The following is an 18,165-nucleotide window of genomic DNA, read 5'->3' on the forward strand; positions in this document are numbered from 1 at the left end:
CCACCGGACCGTGGCTGAGTTTCATGGGCCGCGGCTAAGAGTTCCGTGAGCCGTGGCTGAAAGTTTCATTCAGCAATATACAGTGTACAGAAAACTTGATTGCGCCGAAGAAACTTCGGTGCATTCTTTACTTGTTACTTTTCCTTTTAATTTTCTCCTCAATCTTATTATTGAGTGCAATTGCATTTTTAACAAAAAGTTGTAGTTTTATCGTTTATTTTTTCATAAATATCACAGAGTGCTTGATAAAGAGCAATTTATTATTTTAAGTGGTAAACATCTGCACAGCACAGTAGAAGAAATATGTTATACATGCTCCAGAGAATCTGTAACAATTTTCTACGTGACTCCTTTGACAAAAACAACAAATTTCTATTCTATCAAAACACCCAATTTCCAGATTTTACTTTTGAACCGCTTTCCGAAGAGATTTGTTATTTTCTTCAATTCGCCCTAAAAAAAAAAATCTTTCAGTAAGAAAAGCATGCTTAGAACAAACCTATTCTGTATGAAGTCATGGATTATATTATAAGTGAGCAACATGAGAGTCATAAAGCAATATATATATATATATATATATATATATATATATATATATATATATATATATATATATATATATATATATATATATATATATATATATATATATATATATATATATATATATATATAATATGTGTATATGTGTTATTTTGCGTAGAAGCATTCACTGGGGACATACTGCTTGGAAGAAAGCAAAAGTAGCGAGAAAGTAGCGGCGCGGCGCCATGAAACCTGTTTCAAAAGAAGATGGTTATGACTGGCACACGCTCCCTTTTTTTGTCATCCATCCATTAAACCCTTTTAAAATTCTATTTTCATTTTTATTTCTTGTCCACTGATGACATTTTCCAATCGCTTTTTCCTGTTCATAAACTGCAAACACAGAAGACTTGAAGAGAAGGGAAAAAGAAAGAAAAAAAGCCTTGAGCACAATTACAAACGAGAAAGTTAGACCGAGGTCATATTTGATTAAAATAAATAAATAAATGGCTCATGATAACATGTTTTCAGCTGCTGCAGACACACACACACACACGTCGCTGTTGGCAACAAGGAGTAAAATGAACATATTGGTGAGCATTTTGTTGATGAAAGAATATGCAGCCCGTTTCGGCTAACCGTCAAAATGGATGCGTCATGTTAAACAACATTCCTCTATTTTAGGTATATAAACCCGTTTTAAAAACGACCAACGAACAGGAAGAAGCATAAAATGCACGCGTGATTTCCTCGTAAGGGAAAATGACTGATACCGTGATCGATATCATCGGTATAGCAATGATAGCCGTAACGAACAAAAACTGCCGAGGCTGGCGCAAGCCACGAGCTAGTACCATAATGCACGGGTGGGAGCCAGTCGCTCCAAAACTCGATCTAAAAGTCACCAAAATAGATGGTCCTGGTTCGAAAGTTTCCTCTCGTTTTCGAGCTTCGAATTCTCGTCCAGCATTGGGGGAAATGTCGGCCTGTTGCCTGCCATTCATGTAAGTCTGATCGACACGTGTACTCTGATACAAAAAAAGGGGCCCAGATTCCAATGAAAGTAAAAGTTGGTGTTTGAAAGTCCTCGCAGTAGTAGTAGTCCTGTTTTGAGTGGGCAAAGACAACTTAGGGAAGAGAGAGAGAGATAATCCAGGTGACGTATGCTTCGTATGAAGTAGTCTGATGAATGAAGGGAATACAGTTTTCACTTCAAAATAGACAAAGAGAGTATTGTAAATTTTTCTTAAGAAAAAAATAAAGTTAAAATGACTTCAACAGTTTACTGAAAAAACGTCAGCTGAACTGCATCTTTCGTTGTGATATTTAGGAAATCTTTTATAATGCTTAGTAATGGTATTTTATAATGTATTGGATGCGAATTCCCGTCTGCGTGCATAAACTAACCTCTGACCTTTGCATGCTTTATCATAAACTCCTCTTGCCTCCTAACATATCAAGCGGTGTACTCGTTCTCTCTCTCTCTCTCTCTCTCTCTCTCTCTCTCTCTCTCTCTCTCTCTCTCTCTCTTATATGCTGCTGACTCGCTCACTGACAGAAGTGCTTCTCTATGCTCCTGTGAAAGGTTGTAATCAATGAGCCATTGAAACTACCCTCATGATGTGTCCAGATTTCTGAAGGATCCTTATTACTAGAGAATCAGACTTTATTTCTTTGTATTTTAATTCTTATATCTGTATTGATTTTCAGATTTACTATGATGTTTACACAGGAAAGAGGCTCTTTTTAATATAACACGAACAAGAACATAATTTGTTTGTTTGTTTAAGGGAAAATACAAGATAAAGAATTTGAGAATTGTAGGCGTATAACATTGGTTTTTGTTGAAACCATGTTGACTGTGAAAGTAAGATGTATGATAAAAGGTATGGTAGGCTATGTGAGGAGCAGTGTGGTTCTTAAAAAAAAAAAAAAAAGAAGACTGATCAAGTGGGTGTTAAGGAACACCTTTGTGAGACTCTTAGAGGGAAAGGAAAACATCCGTATATGCCATGAACAGACTTAAAAAAGGCTTGAAGCATTAATGAAAAAGATGCAATATGGAGAATGACGAAACTGTACGAACTAGTTTTTGTGTTTAGTTCAGAACATTCTGAAGTTTTTTGTAATGAAACTGAAACCTTCAAGTGCTTGGTTGTGTGAAAAAGGATCTAGGAAATGAGTGAGCCATGTCTACGTGGTTGTTTAACATTTTGAATGGATGGGATCGTGACTTTCAGTTGGATGCAGTGTGGTTGCTGTTGAAAGAATGTTTACCACTGGATGTGGAAAGGTTGATGTTTGCGAATGATAATATTATGATTGGTAATAGCGATCAGAGGTTCTTTAGAATGGATACCAGTTTTGAAGGCGTTTGTCGCAAATGAGGGTTTAAAGTGAATATGAGTCTAGAGTTTCACACGTAAATGGAAGCCAAGAAATGGTGCAATGAAGGCTTGTATGGAAGTAAGTGAATATAAGTGATAGGCTAATAAAGGCAGTTGGGGGTAAATTTTGTGGGTGACGGAGGAATGAGAGAGGCAAATCATAGAGAAGATATATAGAGCAAGTGTCAAGGACGGGTCAGCTAATGCTGAAGTTTTCTACCCGGGGGGAGTCACCCTTGCCTCGACATACAACAACTTTCTGTATCTGATACACTTGGAAAGGTGGAATAAACACGACGATCTTTGCTCGCATCTCGTTGTGTCTGTTCTCCTCCTTTGTGGCTTATAGTTAATGAATATATTGTAATTTACACTCACGAACACCTTTACGTAACTAAATACTCGTGGTCCAAAGAAAAGTGCCAGGGATCAATTTCAGAGCGACTCAGAGTGCTGCTTTGAGCTCGTATCGAGTTAAATGGACTCCGGTATTCTTTCTTATTAGTCTACTTGTTTGTGAAGCAACAAATGAATGCGCCAGCATACCTGTATTAAGCCTAGTTTTATAGACAGATTTTCTGTTAAAAAGAGAGAGAATTAAGGAATACACGAATAAACAGAAAGAAACTTCACAATCTACAATCAACTGACAAAAGCAGTCAGTGATTAGAGACAAAGTTTATGTACTACACCCAAATCAGTCGTAGCACTTTTTGGATCATTTGATATAATTATTATTTAAACCTACCAGACATGCAATGTGCACTTTGTACGCTTGATGCTGTTAACATATTTGGTCACTGAAACTTCCCGTGTCTTTATCTACAAGCTGTATTTATTAGGATATGGAAATTCTTTCATCGAAAACCTTTGCTAATAACGGGAACCCAACAAACGCTAAATACCAAATGAGTAATAATTACAGGTGATGCCTCCCAGTGACACATTCACTTTCCACCTCACGGGACTGTCTGCAATAATGACATAATTACTCCTTTGCATGACAGTCGGTAATTGCATGAACATTGCATGTAATTGAAGAGGAGCCGTGGGAGGGTGGGGCGGGGGCGGCGTGTCTTGTGCCTCCATAGAGAGAGAGAGAGAGAGAGAGAGAGAGAGAGAGAGAGAGAGAGAGCTCTAAAGATCTAGGCTGATGGCGATCAAGGAGCGGAATTTCATATGGTTTTAATTTTAGTTTCTCGTGAGAGAGGAAGTGTATTTTAAGTGAATTTATGTGTACTTATACAAACATACACACGCTAATCTTTGGAGGCAAAAGGTCAGCCGGCTTGTGACACTGATGAAGAAATGTGAAGGTGTGAGAAAGGGAGGTTTGTCAGACGCACATACCATGGGCAGCCAAGCTCGATGGAGTTATCGGATATGAAAATATATTAAAGCAGCATAAACTATGCTCACTCACAAAGGGAAAAAATACACCTCGAAAGTATATAGGCCTATGCATATTTTGGATACGAGAGAGGACATACCTGCCGAAATGTAGCAAGCATACTCCTTTCATTCCCAGTGACTTATAACAGAAAATTACTAAAACAACATACCTTTGCTGTAGAATCGTACAACCTCTCGGTATCCTATATATCAGTTTTGAATCCCACGGATGCAAAGATACTTCGTTTAAAGGTGAGAGTGGGTAACCGTTCTACTCGCGACCGTTAACTTACTCGATGGGTCCGGTTGACCTTGGCTCTGGGTGAGGTAATCACGACTTCTCCTGACGATGCAATGAATATTTCATCCAGTCATAGACGTAAGTCAGTCACTGAGCAGCCCAATTAGTGACGTAGCTTTTGTTTATTTATTTTTACTTTACTTATCGGTGCGGCGTGTTGTGACAGGCGTCTGCAACACCTCAGTAGTTTCGTTGAAATCCTGGTAGCGTACAATGAACTGCATTTATACCATAAGCAGCGCATTGACTACAGGTTCCGTGTGTTTATGTAAAGGTGAGAGAGAGAGAGAGAGAGAGAGAGAGAGAGAGAGAGAGAGAGAGAGAGAGAGAGAGAAAGAGTTCTTTGTTTTCAAGCTGTATAGGTCTATGTTTCTCCGTCAGGGCATTATTGATCAGAATGTTGGGAGTGGTGCTTCTCACATAATGGCCGCACTTTTAAGAATATTCCTTTAGCCCGACATTTTCTTGTATGTTGAAATTGTGCAGTAATGCAGCTCTGCATGCCAAGGGTGTTATTTCCTGGCGTCATTTTACAAATATTTCTAGATTTCGTATCATTATTTTCGAATATTTTAAAACCCGTAGATATCCCAGGGAAAACCTAACCTCATCAACATGAAGTCCTTGAAGATAATTGAAGGTCAGCGGACAACGAGACAAGCAAAAACTAATTCTTTTATAATGATCATGTATGAAACTGTTCTCCTCATACAAAAAAATGCTCTTGTTACGAGAGCAGACAGACGAATTGATAATTATATCGGAATGAGTAGACAAAGCAAAGGATAGTTAGTTAGTTATAAATGATTTGTTTAACCAGACCTCTGAACCCTTTTAGGGTTCTTCTCGGGCTGGGAAAAGCAAAGGATAACAGGGAGAAGATGGGAAGTGTATTAATATAGACGCGGTCACTGGTGGAACGCCAATTGATATTGTATGACGGCGGCTTTTAAAAAGTCTGTTTTTCTAATATGTATTTTATTTTCTGCATGGAGTAAATGGCATACGACGGAGGCTAGATACTAAGGGTAATAAAGGAAAGATAAAATTATCATTTTAAAGTACAGAAGTAAACGGTCGTGAAGCAATATGTTCTATGAATTTCAAAATACTTTTACATTGACTTCTTACATTCAGTGTCATACTTAATGTTTTTTTTTTTGTGAAGAAACTATTTTTGACAAGGGATAGGAATTTAAGCTATACAGAAAGATCCTCTTTACACATTTCTGTATATTTTTTCCCGTATGGCAGCATTTTCCTGAAAATATACTCCTAAGAATGTATAGACTAATACAGGTGGTGAACGTATGTAGACTAGACTTATAGACTGTTCACGTAACACCCGTGCTTTAAACTATCTGATCAAGTACCGAATGGTTCTCAGTTCACGTTTTTGTTTATTTATTTTTTAATCTACTTTTTTTTTGTCATCACTGCATCTCCCCTAAATATACTAAAGAGTGAGCGCCTTGGGTCCCATTTGAAGAATGTAGGCTCCGTGTTTGTGGTGCATGTGACGGTAGGCTACAGAGACAACGGACTTTGCAATCTAGGACCACAAAGGAACGTAATGACAACGGCGGTTACGCTGTCTGCTTGATTCCTCTTCTCTCTATTTTTTTGTACTATTTACCTGACAGCAGGAACCAGTTACCACTGGAAATAACGGCTGCATGTAGGAAGGCATTGTGATTTATTAGACTTTCACAACAGAGAGCAAAGACCTATAAGAGAAATTATCTTTAAAGGGATTCCAGTAATACTGAGTTGATGATGAGAAGGTTTGTGCCTGCATAGCTAATATCAGGTGTAGTTTTTGAAAAATGAGTGGTTATATAATAGTTTTTCAATTCTTACATAAGCTGAAATGATAATCAAGGAGACGAGAAAAGAAAATTATGTAAGATATATGCAATATTTGAACAATAAAGGCTATTTAATCATATTTCACAAACTTGCAACAAAACCAGATAAAGCGATGGTCATTATATTATAAGCTACAAGTTTAAATGGAGCTTTAACTTATTTTTTTGTCGAAGCTGAGGCTGAGTTCATTATACAATGTTGGAAAGCGTTGTTTTTCTTGCTGGTTTCTAACTGAAAGTTTTCCATTCATTGAAGAGCTAGGCCTATATGAAAAAAAAAAAATTCGTACAGGGCAGTATACTGTGTACGAGTGCACTGTCTAGTAGTAGTTTTTTTTCCACCTCACAGTAGCAGTGATTGAAGTCTAGTAACTTAGGCGCCACACACACACACACACACACACTAACCTACTTGTGTCCACCAATAGCGGGTAAGCTTTGTGTTCACCCAGTTATCAAATCTCCCGTTTCTTAAGTAGGTATAAAAGACACTCGGAATTTGCAATATTACTTTCTCTCTCTCATACAAAATGTTTTAAGGAGAAAGTAAATTAGCTTTATGACAACCATAATCGTTTGTGCTACTGGATAATGTATAAACTAACTCTCTTATCTTCCGGTTCCGGTTCAGTAAAAGAAAGGGCGGTTCCCCAAATCATTAGCAGCCGTCAAATTCTCTCTCAGCTAGAAGGAGAGTCTAAAATAATTAGGTCACCTGTCCCGTTACTGACCAGATCAAACGTAAATGTTAGTAAAGTCGGTAGCAATCTAAGTAAATTAATAAACATGAGGATGAAACTGAAAAACACAAGATAACCTTTTTAAGCCTTTATTTTTATAAGTTTCTATTCACGCGTGCAAGCAATCAGCACAAAGAAAACCTAAGAAAAAAGTATAACAGAACAATTAAATTGAAAAATAAAATCATTTACAACTGATATAAAAGGAAGAAGTTTAAATTATACGCAAAGGAAATGAAAAGAAATCTTAAGCCTAATAAAGACAGATTATTGAATACTAAGTTCCCACTGGGCTGAAGAAACCTATAAATATATACTAGATTGCACTTACTAAATAGATTTATTTCTAGTTTTTAATATTTTTTTAGTAGATATTGCTTTATGTTTTAAAAGTTCATTCTTTTACTCATCCTGATTTTGTCAAGTACACCTGACGAGTGTCTGAGCGCTAGACCTATAGATTACTGCTCTCTCTCTCTCTCTCTCTCTCTCTCTCTCTCTCTCTCTCTCTCTCTCTCTCTCTCTCTCTCTCTCTCGCTCTAATTATTTATCTGTCTCTTCATCCCAACACTTGTGTGTTTGAAACTTGACAATACAGAAAGACGCAAGACTTGCAACGGTGATTCATTTACCAACAAAATTTCAGATAAATTTGACAAAAAGCACCAGAACGGCTGCTTCGTTTTCTCCGCTACAAACAACCCAGTTGTATCAGTCAGTGCGGAAGGCGATAACGGCTTTAACGTTACATAACCGGCATCAGTCCTCATGAATAAGGCATTCAGTGGCGGATAAGCTTATGGCCTGGCATTAAATGAAAAAATGAATACTCAACAGACGTATACAGCTATTTTCTCCAACTTTCATTCCTTTTTTTTTCCTATTAGATTATGGGTCTATTGGAGGCGGTGTTCTTCGATTCTCAGTTGTTTTTTTTATACATAAAAGGATGCGGTCGCTACACCATAGCCTAATTTCTTCTTCGTGGCCATGAGAGGCATATTCCAACAAGCAAATCGGTCCAAGGCAGTCACCAGTCCATGTTTTGAGCAGGCACTACATTAACTAAAATTCTATCATAAGGCCTGATGTGCTGTTCAGTATTATTGCAGGAAGCTGATATATATATATATATATATATATATATATATATATATATATATATATATATATATATATATATAGAGAGAGAGAGAGAGAGAGAGAGAGAGAGAGAGAGAGAGAGAGAGAGAGAGAGAGAGAGAGAGAGAGGCCAATTTGCCGCAAAAGCATGATAACGAGAAGCTCTTGATGTTTGAAAATTATCATATTTCGCTGCAACCGCACTGATGTCGAGCCAGCTTAATGGAAAGAGAGTGGCCGTTTTTCTTAGTCTAACTTTGTAATGATTACCTTTCATCGATAATAATTATCTTCGTATTCAGTAAATTAAAGGTGAATAATGCATTTATAGTGTTAGAGCTCTCTAACACACAGCCAGTTTACTATTGTAGCATCATCTATCCGGGTCAAGAAATAAGAGCAAAAATGAAAGACAATTTGCGAATGTTCTTGAAGCCTCCCCTGACGAATATTTCGAAGATCGTTTTGTCCTGGTATTTGCTAATAAAAATGACCCTTCTAGAAGTGAACATACTGGAAATATCTAAAGCAAATATAGGCCTACCTATTTTTATGCTAAACCACTCAGTGATTCTACAGTGAAGCGAGTGTGGAGTTGATGACTTACGTGTTAAGTTTCTGCCATCTTTTTGCATTTCTGGCTTCTGATTTTGTATCAAAGAACGAATATTTATGGCAAACTTTAAGTTATAAGACACACTGGAACTGCGCTTTACGTGTAGTACTATAGATTTTATGGTGGAAAAAAAAAATCCGAATTGTTTGCTTGAAAACAAAAAATATAGGTTTTAGTACTAAGCGTTTACTGAGTTACCAGTTAACTTGAAGGAGTTGGCAAATGCAAATAAGATTTACGGCGGATAGTTTTAACTACAACAGTTAACTGGAAATGAGATTCTGCTCTCTTTACACTTACAGTCTGAAAGACTGTGAAACTACCGGAGAAGCCTGTAGACTGTTCCTTTCTCTTAAAGGGGATTGGTTGAAAGACTGACCATAATTAATGATCGATTCTATAGACTGTACAAATTGCTACCGGAATTTGAATTTTCGCACTAGCAAGCTAGAACAATATTCAAATTATTTTCTACTGACAAGTCAGAGATGGAGGAGATCCGAATGTAATTTCAAAAAGAGGACGGAATTAAAAATTGTAATTTAAGTTTATGATCTTGAGTTTGGCTGCAAACTGATACATGTCTACCTCTCAATCTACAGTATATCTATATCTACGCATACACACACACACACATATATATATACATATATATAGCGTATGTATATATACATTATATGTGTACATGCATACATATATACATATATATGTGTATATATATATGTATATATATACTGTATATGTACTGTATGTGTTACCTGGAATTGATTTTAGATGACTTAGAAATTACGAAAATAGACAGCGATGAGCTAAATAAAAAAAATCTATTAGCAAGTCAAAATAAATTACAGGTTGTACAAGCCTTCTGTCATCTATAAAATCCTATTTTATATAGAGAGATCGTGAATGCAGTTATATGGAGCATAACAAGTTTACATGTGATTAAATGAATTCATTTTACACACACACACACACACACACACACACACACACATATATATATATATATATATATATATATATATATATATATATATATATATATATATATATATATATATATTTTATTTTAGAATAGTTTTAAACAGATTATAAATAGCAGTGAGGATGAGCCTTTGCAAAGGCTCTCTTTCTCGTGTTAAATCTTGTGCTAGTGCCAGTTGTTATTTCACTTTGGATTCTCTAGTCTTATATGACCTTCCACATTTTATTTTTCAGTTCTTCAGAGTATTCTTTGCTAAAGGAACATTAATTATGACAAATTCTTCGTTTTCCTTCAAGATTAAATGATGGATCAACTCCCTCCAGTTCACAATTATAGGAAGGAAATTTAATTGTGCTAGCGCCAGTTTTAACTTCCTCTTTTAGTTTAGTCTCATGGACCCTCCACACTCTTTACCGCATTTCTTCCGCTTATTCTTTGCTCCAAGAACATTGCACTCTTTGTCTTCCTACAAGATTAGACGATGAATCCATCCCCTCCAATTCACAATCCCAGGAAGGAAATCTAATTTTCTTGGGTTTGTGCCACTTCTAATTGCACTTTTGATTCTCTAGTCTCATAAGACCTTCCGCACTATTTTTCCAGTTCTTCCGCTTATTCTTTGCTACAAGAACATTATTTACAATACATTCTTTGCTTTCCTTCAAGATTTCACGAATCTCTTCCCTCGAACTCACAATTCCAGGAAGGAAATCTGGCAGACGAAGCTGAGTCTAGTGCTACACTGGTTGTCGTTCCACTTCTTCTGAAAGAGCATCACGCAGTCTTGGTCTTCGCCATTCTTGGCAAAGTTGTTAGGCTGACCCGAGTCCCAGTTGGTGTACGTGGGCACCTTCCCTGACATATAAATACAGAAGGGGTTAATCTCATATAATAAGGAAGATATCTGCTTAAGATTAAGCGTTTAGTGTGGTTTCTTTGCGTTGATTTCAGTGATGTTTCTTATGTTGGTGAATCAGTATTTCTGATGTTCGGTACACCTTGTACTTACTAGAGACTATAGACAGAGAAGGAGAGAGATCGAGATAGTGAACAGGAGGTGATTATCTCTCTCTCTCTCTCTCTCTCTCTCTCTCTCTCTCTCTCTCTCTCTCTCTCTCTCTCCGTCAATGTTATCATTAAAATTGGCAAAATTAAACTAATATTATGATGTTCTGAACTCCTTGTGCTTACTACTGACATGGTAGAGTGAGAGAGAGATTGGTGGAGTGAAAGAGAATTGATTTCTCTCTCTCTCTCTCTCTCTCTCTCTCTCTCTCTCTCTCTCTCTCTCTCTCTCTCTCTCTCTCTCTCCAGTTAACAACTGGTAAATCACTCACCGTCAGAATCAACGAAGCGTCCTTCCGATTCCTTATCTGTTAGACCAATCCAGTATCCTTCATATAGAGAACTTGCCCTGAGAGAAGAGCCTGCTCTTCAGGATTCTGGAAATAGTAATATCTACAGTATACTGTAGAACAAACTATGGTTTTATATATATATATATATATATATATATATATATATATATATATATATATATATATATGTGTGTGTGTGTGTGTGTGTGTGTGTGTGTGTGTTTGTATATATATATATTATGTATATAGCCTATATATACATACATACATATATATATATATATATATATATATATATATATATATATATATATATAAAATTTCATATACATACATATATATATATATATATATAAATTTTCCTGGTAACTCTTCAGTCAGTGGTTCAAATCCCCAAGGAGGAGGTCCTCTGGATCAATGTCCAAGAGGGAATGCTTGCTTGCAATGCATGAAAGACATCAGCGTGATTACAACTTCTAATGTTACAACCGAGCTACAACTAATAATAATAATAATAATAATAATAATAATAATAATAATAATAATAATAATAATAACTACCTTGACTGCCATCAGCCTGGCACCGTCCATCTGGCACTGAGTCTCTGCTTCTGCGTAGGTCATCTTAGTCTTGTCGAAAATCCTGTAGGCGTAAGTGCAGGCCATTCTGTAGCTCTTGGGAGCTGAAAGAGATACAGAAATAATAGGGTTTCTGTAGACACTCCGTAGAGCTCTTTGGGGCTGAAAGAGTTACAGAAATAATAGGGTTTCTGTAGACACTCTGTAGCTCTTTGGGGCTGAAAGAGTTACAGAAATAATAGGGTTTCTGTAGACACTCCGTAGAGCTCTTTGGGGCTGAAAGAGTTACAGAAATAATAGGGTTTCTGTAGACACTCTGTAGCTCTTTGGGGCTGAAAGAGATACAGAAATAATAGAGTTTCTGTAGACATTCCGTAGCTCTTTGGGGCTGAAAGAGTTACAGAAATAACAGAGTTTCTGTAGACACTCTAGTTCTTTGGTCTTGAAAGAGTTACAGGAAAAAATAGGGTTTCTGTAAACACTCTGTAGCTCTTCGGGGCTGAAAGAGTTACAGAAATAATAGGGTTTCTGTAGACACTCTGTAGCCCTTTGGGACTGAAAGAGTTACAGAAGTAATAGGGTTTCTGTAGACACGCTGTAGCTCTTGGGAGTTGAAAGAGTTACAGAAATAATAGGGTTTCTGCGCAGACACTGTAGCTCTTTGGGGCTGAAAGAGTTACAGAAAAAATAGCGGTTTTTGTGGACATATTTTTAAAAATGGGCACTCATGGAGTTTGAGAAGGCATCAGATGTAAATATTAGTGATACTACTGTTATTACTTATAATAATAATAATAATAATAATAATAATAATAATAATAATAATAATAATAATAATAATAATAATAATAATAATAATAGTGTTTCACTAAAGAAATTATTTCTTTTGAATGACAAATGACTTAAATAATCCTTGCAGCTTAAGAACCACAAATGAAGTTGCTAATATTAGTATACTGTATGTCTAACGGATCATTTAACCAAAGTCAGTCAAATTCATCGTTAGCCATTTCTTAATTAATATTAAAAAAAGTAAAATATAAATCTTGTTAATATATAGCATACTTGAATGCTGACGGATCTTTTGTTGATAAGATACGTATCTATTATTAAATCTATTTATTCAAGGCACCTATAAATAATATGTTCATATATCTGCTCTTACTCGTTCACCCAAACTCAGGCTAAATTATTATTATTATTATTATTATTATTATTATTATTATTATTATTATTATTATTATTATTATTATTATTATTATTATTATTATTATTATTCAGAAGGTGAAACCTATTATATGGAACAAGCCCATCACAGGGGCCACTGACTTGAAATTCAAGCTTCCAGAGAACATGGTGTTCTTTAGGAAGAAGTAAAAGAAGTTAAAGGGAAATACAGAAAGAAGAGATCTCACTTATTAAAAAAAAAAAAAAAAATTAATAAATCGATAAAAATGTATGAAAATGCAGGGAGAATAGTTTTAGGGTAGTAATGCATTGCTTCTTCAATTGAACTTCTGAAGTAAACGCCTGTGTGGAAAAACTCGGCCCCTGGGAGAACTGTCAGTATTTTAACGCAAACATTGAACGAAAGTCTTCGCTTCTGTCTTTTATATAGTAAAAAAAAAACCACTTTACTATATAATTGTGAATAGAATAGAATATAGAAACTTAGACCGCAGGACAAGCGCTGGTGCCTATGAGGTCATTCAGCTCTGAAAGGAAAACTGAGAGTAAGAGGTTTAAAAGGTGCAACAGGAGGAAAACCTCCCAGTTGCACTGTGAAACATTGTTAGAGGAGGGTGGAAGGTAAGATGGAAGACAGAACATGAACGGAGGTACAGTAAAAGGAATGAAAGGGGTTGCAACTAGGGGCCGAAGGGACGCCGCAAAGAACCTTAAGTAAAGCCTACAATGCGCCGCATGAGGTGTACTGACGGCCCTATGCGGGGACAATATAATTGTGGAGTTTTATTACACAAACTGTTTTTTTTCCACGAGATTGTGAACTTCTTAACAACTGACGGTTTTCCATGACGCCATAGGTAGCGGGGAGAGGCGGCCCCTTTCATGAGAAAAGGGGCGGATGGGTCCTCTTTAGGGCAAAATCATTACTACTTTTCTGCCAGGGAGCAGCGGCAAGCTTGTACGATGACTGGCTGACGATAGAACTTACAAGGTGGTTTAAATTTTAGTTTCCTCTTCTTCTTCTTCTTCTCAAATTTCCCCTAGGAAAGGTAAACACTGGACTGTGAAACGCTCTCTCCCAGGGGATGTTGAACAACTGGAATCTCAAAAGTTCAGGGGAAGATGCGATGGATTGCTACCTTAAAACAATTCTCTTTGAATATTGATAACTTACATGCATTTTTTCCTGTGTATTTATAGATTTGTTCATTTATCTTTTCTTTTGTAATAACTGATCTCTTCTTTCTGTATTTCCTCTTATCTTCTGTTACCTCTTTCATATGAATACCATATTCTTTGGAAGTTTGAATTCCAAGTCAATGGCCCCTGTCAGATTGTTCGATATGATTAGGGCTCATCTTCTGATTAATAATAATAATAATAATAATAATAATAATATAATAATAATAATAATAATAATAATAATAATAATAATAATAATAATAATAATAATAATTTTACTGATACGATGTAAAGTACTAAAAAAATTATTGGAATTTTAATGACTGATAGTGAAAAGTAAATTTGAATTCATGACAAGTAACCCAAGCACATTGAGAGTTTTTTTTTTTTTTTTTTTTTGTCCAGTCCATCTTTGACTGCCGAATCTTGGTCATCATTCCGGAAGTTCTTTACCGAGGTCATGTATTACATAATCTATAACTTCACTATAACGAATGACGTCAATATGCATCGGATTAACCTCCCACAATTATAAAAATTATATCTTGAATTACATTTTCGATGAAATGAACAAGGTGAACATCAAAATATACAATATATATTATATTTCACGATTTATTTTGTTATATCTATACTTGGTCACGGTTATTTGTCTCATATCTGCTTTTTTTTTTGCTTTATGTAATTGTTCAGATTTTCCGTTTATATATCAATACATAAGTATCATTTCTGTACACAATATGTAGATTTTTGCTTTATTTTATGGGTTATTTGCGCTGTCTGTGTGTCTTTTATTTATTGTTCATTTTACATATAGATCTCTCTCTCTCTCTCTCTCTCTCTCTCTCTCTCTCTCTCTCTATATATATATATATATATATATATATATATATATATATATATATATATATATATATATACACAGTATATATATATATATATATATATATATATATATATATATATATATATATTATATATATATATATATATATATATATATATATATATATATATATATATATATATATATATATATATATATATATATATATATATATATATATATATATATATAATATTTATAAACACACACATATATATTATACGTCAGTGTGCACTTTTATACAGCATACACAAACAAAATAAGTAAACACAAAACACTATTCAACACTGACCATTGAGAGAACCGTACGTCAAGTTCCCCTTCCCCCGGAATAAGTAGATCTGGGATCCCGCCGCGACAATTAAAGAAGAAGGCCTCGGCACACACTCCAAGAATCCGCACTGCCCGTGGGCGTCCGATCCTACGATGGGCGGTTTGGTGCATTCATCCCCTGAGGAAGACGAAGCCGAAGCCGTGTCGACTGCGTTCGTTTCCTGGTCATTGTTGTGATTTTTGGATCATGGAACAATGAGTGAGGGAGATGAGGAAAAAGTTGGAAAAGGAATAAATAAGACGAATATTATACTTAAAATAATATGAGAATATTTAGAGACTTCTGTTATAGATATTTCGTGCAAGACGCCTGGCCGTTGGTGACTCATGGCGGGTAGATGAGCAATATAGCTATGTGTTTTGACAGTATACTGAATTTTGACACTGAAAATGCTGTTCACGATGTCTGGGGATAAAGTTCATTTAATTTTGCTCAATATTCTACATGCTAGGCCTACTATCTCGAATACTGATTTTCAAAGTTTTTGCGAGAAGAAGACTATGCTATGATTTCAATTTGCAAACCATATTCTGGCTTTACTTTCCTACAGTGACTAACAAATAAAAAAAAACTTTCCTAAAAAATATAATTTAAAAAAGAATAAAATAACTGCAAAAACAGACGCCGATCGCAATGGCGCGCACAAGCAACTTACAGCATAAGGCTTCCACTGAAATCCCAAGCACTTCTCGACTCCCGCTTTGAAGCATTCGATCCCGCAGGTCGTCAGGGTCACGTTCGAGATGTCCGAGGACGTAGGACTCTCCAGGTCGTCTGCTACCCGAAGGAAGGTGGTCGTCGTAGGGGAGGGGAAGCCACTCCCGAAGGATGGAAGGACCGTCGCCAGTAGAAGAAGGACATTCATGATGAGTTGAATAACTGTCGGTAAAGGAAGAATATTTGTTAAACGTTAAAATATCAATTATCAATTTGTCTCTCATATTTTTCTCTATATTTATCAATGTTAAGTTAAAATCAAATTGTATCGTATCATTGTTTATGAAAGTAACAGGTAAAGCTTAGTATTAATTAACTTATATTAAAAATTCATTATATTCTTTGTCTAAAAATGCTATAAATGACAATATTCTCCGCCTTTAAACTCGCTACAATTAAATTAACAGTTATTGTTTTCATAAGCATTGGTGTGAAGTATGGAAGCTGAAAAAAACAAGGTCAGAGTTCAGGCGGAAATGATTTACATAAAAGATGTACGGTTTAAACGGTAGCAGTCAATACATATTGTAGGAATGTAATTACAAATGATCTGTGCAGGTACAGCAGGAAGAATAATAGTAATCTTAAATGCCAAGACTACAAAATACAACTATAACAAGGACACCAAAAACTCTCTCAACATAGTCTAGTTCTACGCATCCAAGTATCACAGCCTCGCGCATACTGTGCACATTTCTCATGCAGTCAGATCGTGGTTAAAGAGAGAGCGCAAAAGAAAGGCTTTGAAACGCTGTTCCTCCTCGTCCGCTGCAAGCGAAGTAAAGCTGAGATGCCAGTGGTAAAAGAAGAACATGAGTCTACGTCTGCCATAGAATGTCTGCATCCTTCGAATGACTGCTGTCTTTTGTGCCTTGTGGAAGGATGTGCCGTTGTAACGAAATGGACTGAGGGGTCGTTTACCACAAGGTTTTCGAAACCAAAGACCATGTTTTCTATTAACAAGAAGCTTATTTTCCATTACAAATTATCATCGATAATATGATGGGAAAAAGTGGGCGCGGCTGCCACAATGACAGAAGAAATCTTACACTAAAGGGGAATGGCTGAACCCAGAAAGAAGACTACTGGTTTTTGAGAGCGCCGTTGGACGGGACGAAATCGAGTACACATTCGAGTCTGTTTGTGACTCAACTCTTCCTCTTTAGGGATTTCAGGTGGATTTAATCTTATCCTCGTGTTGAAAACGTCTACTAGACATGTCTTACAAACAGCAATCACAGATAAATGTCGATAAAAACTTCAGCCAAAGTATAAAATCGCCAATTCATCTTCCCGATGATGTAATGTGTGAATTCAGCGTTCCATATCCCTTCTCTCAAGCTCGTTGATCTCTCTTTCTACGGGGGAAAAAATAAAGAAATATTCTAAAATTGAAAGAGAATCAAGAGTGAATGTAACTTATAGCTCCTCTAAAATGTGCATAAATAAAAAAAAATTCGTTATTATTAACACGTAATGATAAAAAAAAAAAACAGAAATCGCGCAACGAAATACTACTCCTCGATATTAGTATTGCAATAACAGAGCGTCACCTTGAATAATAATTATTAGGCCTATAATTTCGTTCCAATTAGAGTGAAATTAACAGGTAACCGAACTGACACATTACTCGTCAAGGAAAAATCTTTAAAGTAGGAAAGATGATAAAATATTTCCTGGGGAAAGTAAATATCATGACACAGAGAAATGTAAATAAAACATTAAAAAGGGGAAAGCTCGTTTTTGAACTAAGAGAGAGAGAGAGAGAGAGAGAGAGAGAGAGAGAGAGAGAGAGAGAGAGAGAGAGTTATCTCTGTTTAATTATTTGATCTGTAACCATTATCAGATTCCCCGGGCAAGCTTCCTTCAACCAAGCCATTTTTTTATCGTTACGTGAAGGGCGTTAACCTTTACAATCAGCTCTCCTCTTTAATACGGACCTGGATCTCTTATTTCTCTTAGTCTACCTCAAGAAATTCTATTAC

At 35.9% G+C, this 18,165-nt stretch overlaps 1 pseudogene; it reads right to left on the reverse strand.

Moving 5' to 3' along the window:
- Nucleotides 1–10,184: 10,184 nt before the first annotated feature.
- The window catches only part of LOC136852428 (brevican core protein-like), a 23,344-nt pseudogene continuing 15,363 nt past the window's right edge, over nt 10,185–18,165 (reverse strand).

This window comes from Macrobrachium rosenbergii, chromosome 25, assembly GCF_040412425.1.
Source record: "Macrobrachium rosenbergii isolate ZJJX-2024 chromosome 25, ASM4041242v1, whole genome shotgun sequence".
Classification (NCBI taxonomy): domain Eukaryota; kingdom Metazoa; phylum Arthropoda; class Malacostraca; order Decapoda; family Palaemonidae; genus Macrobrachium; species Macrobrachium rosenbergii.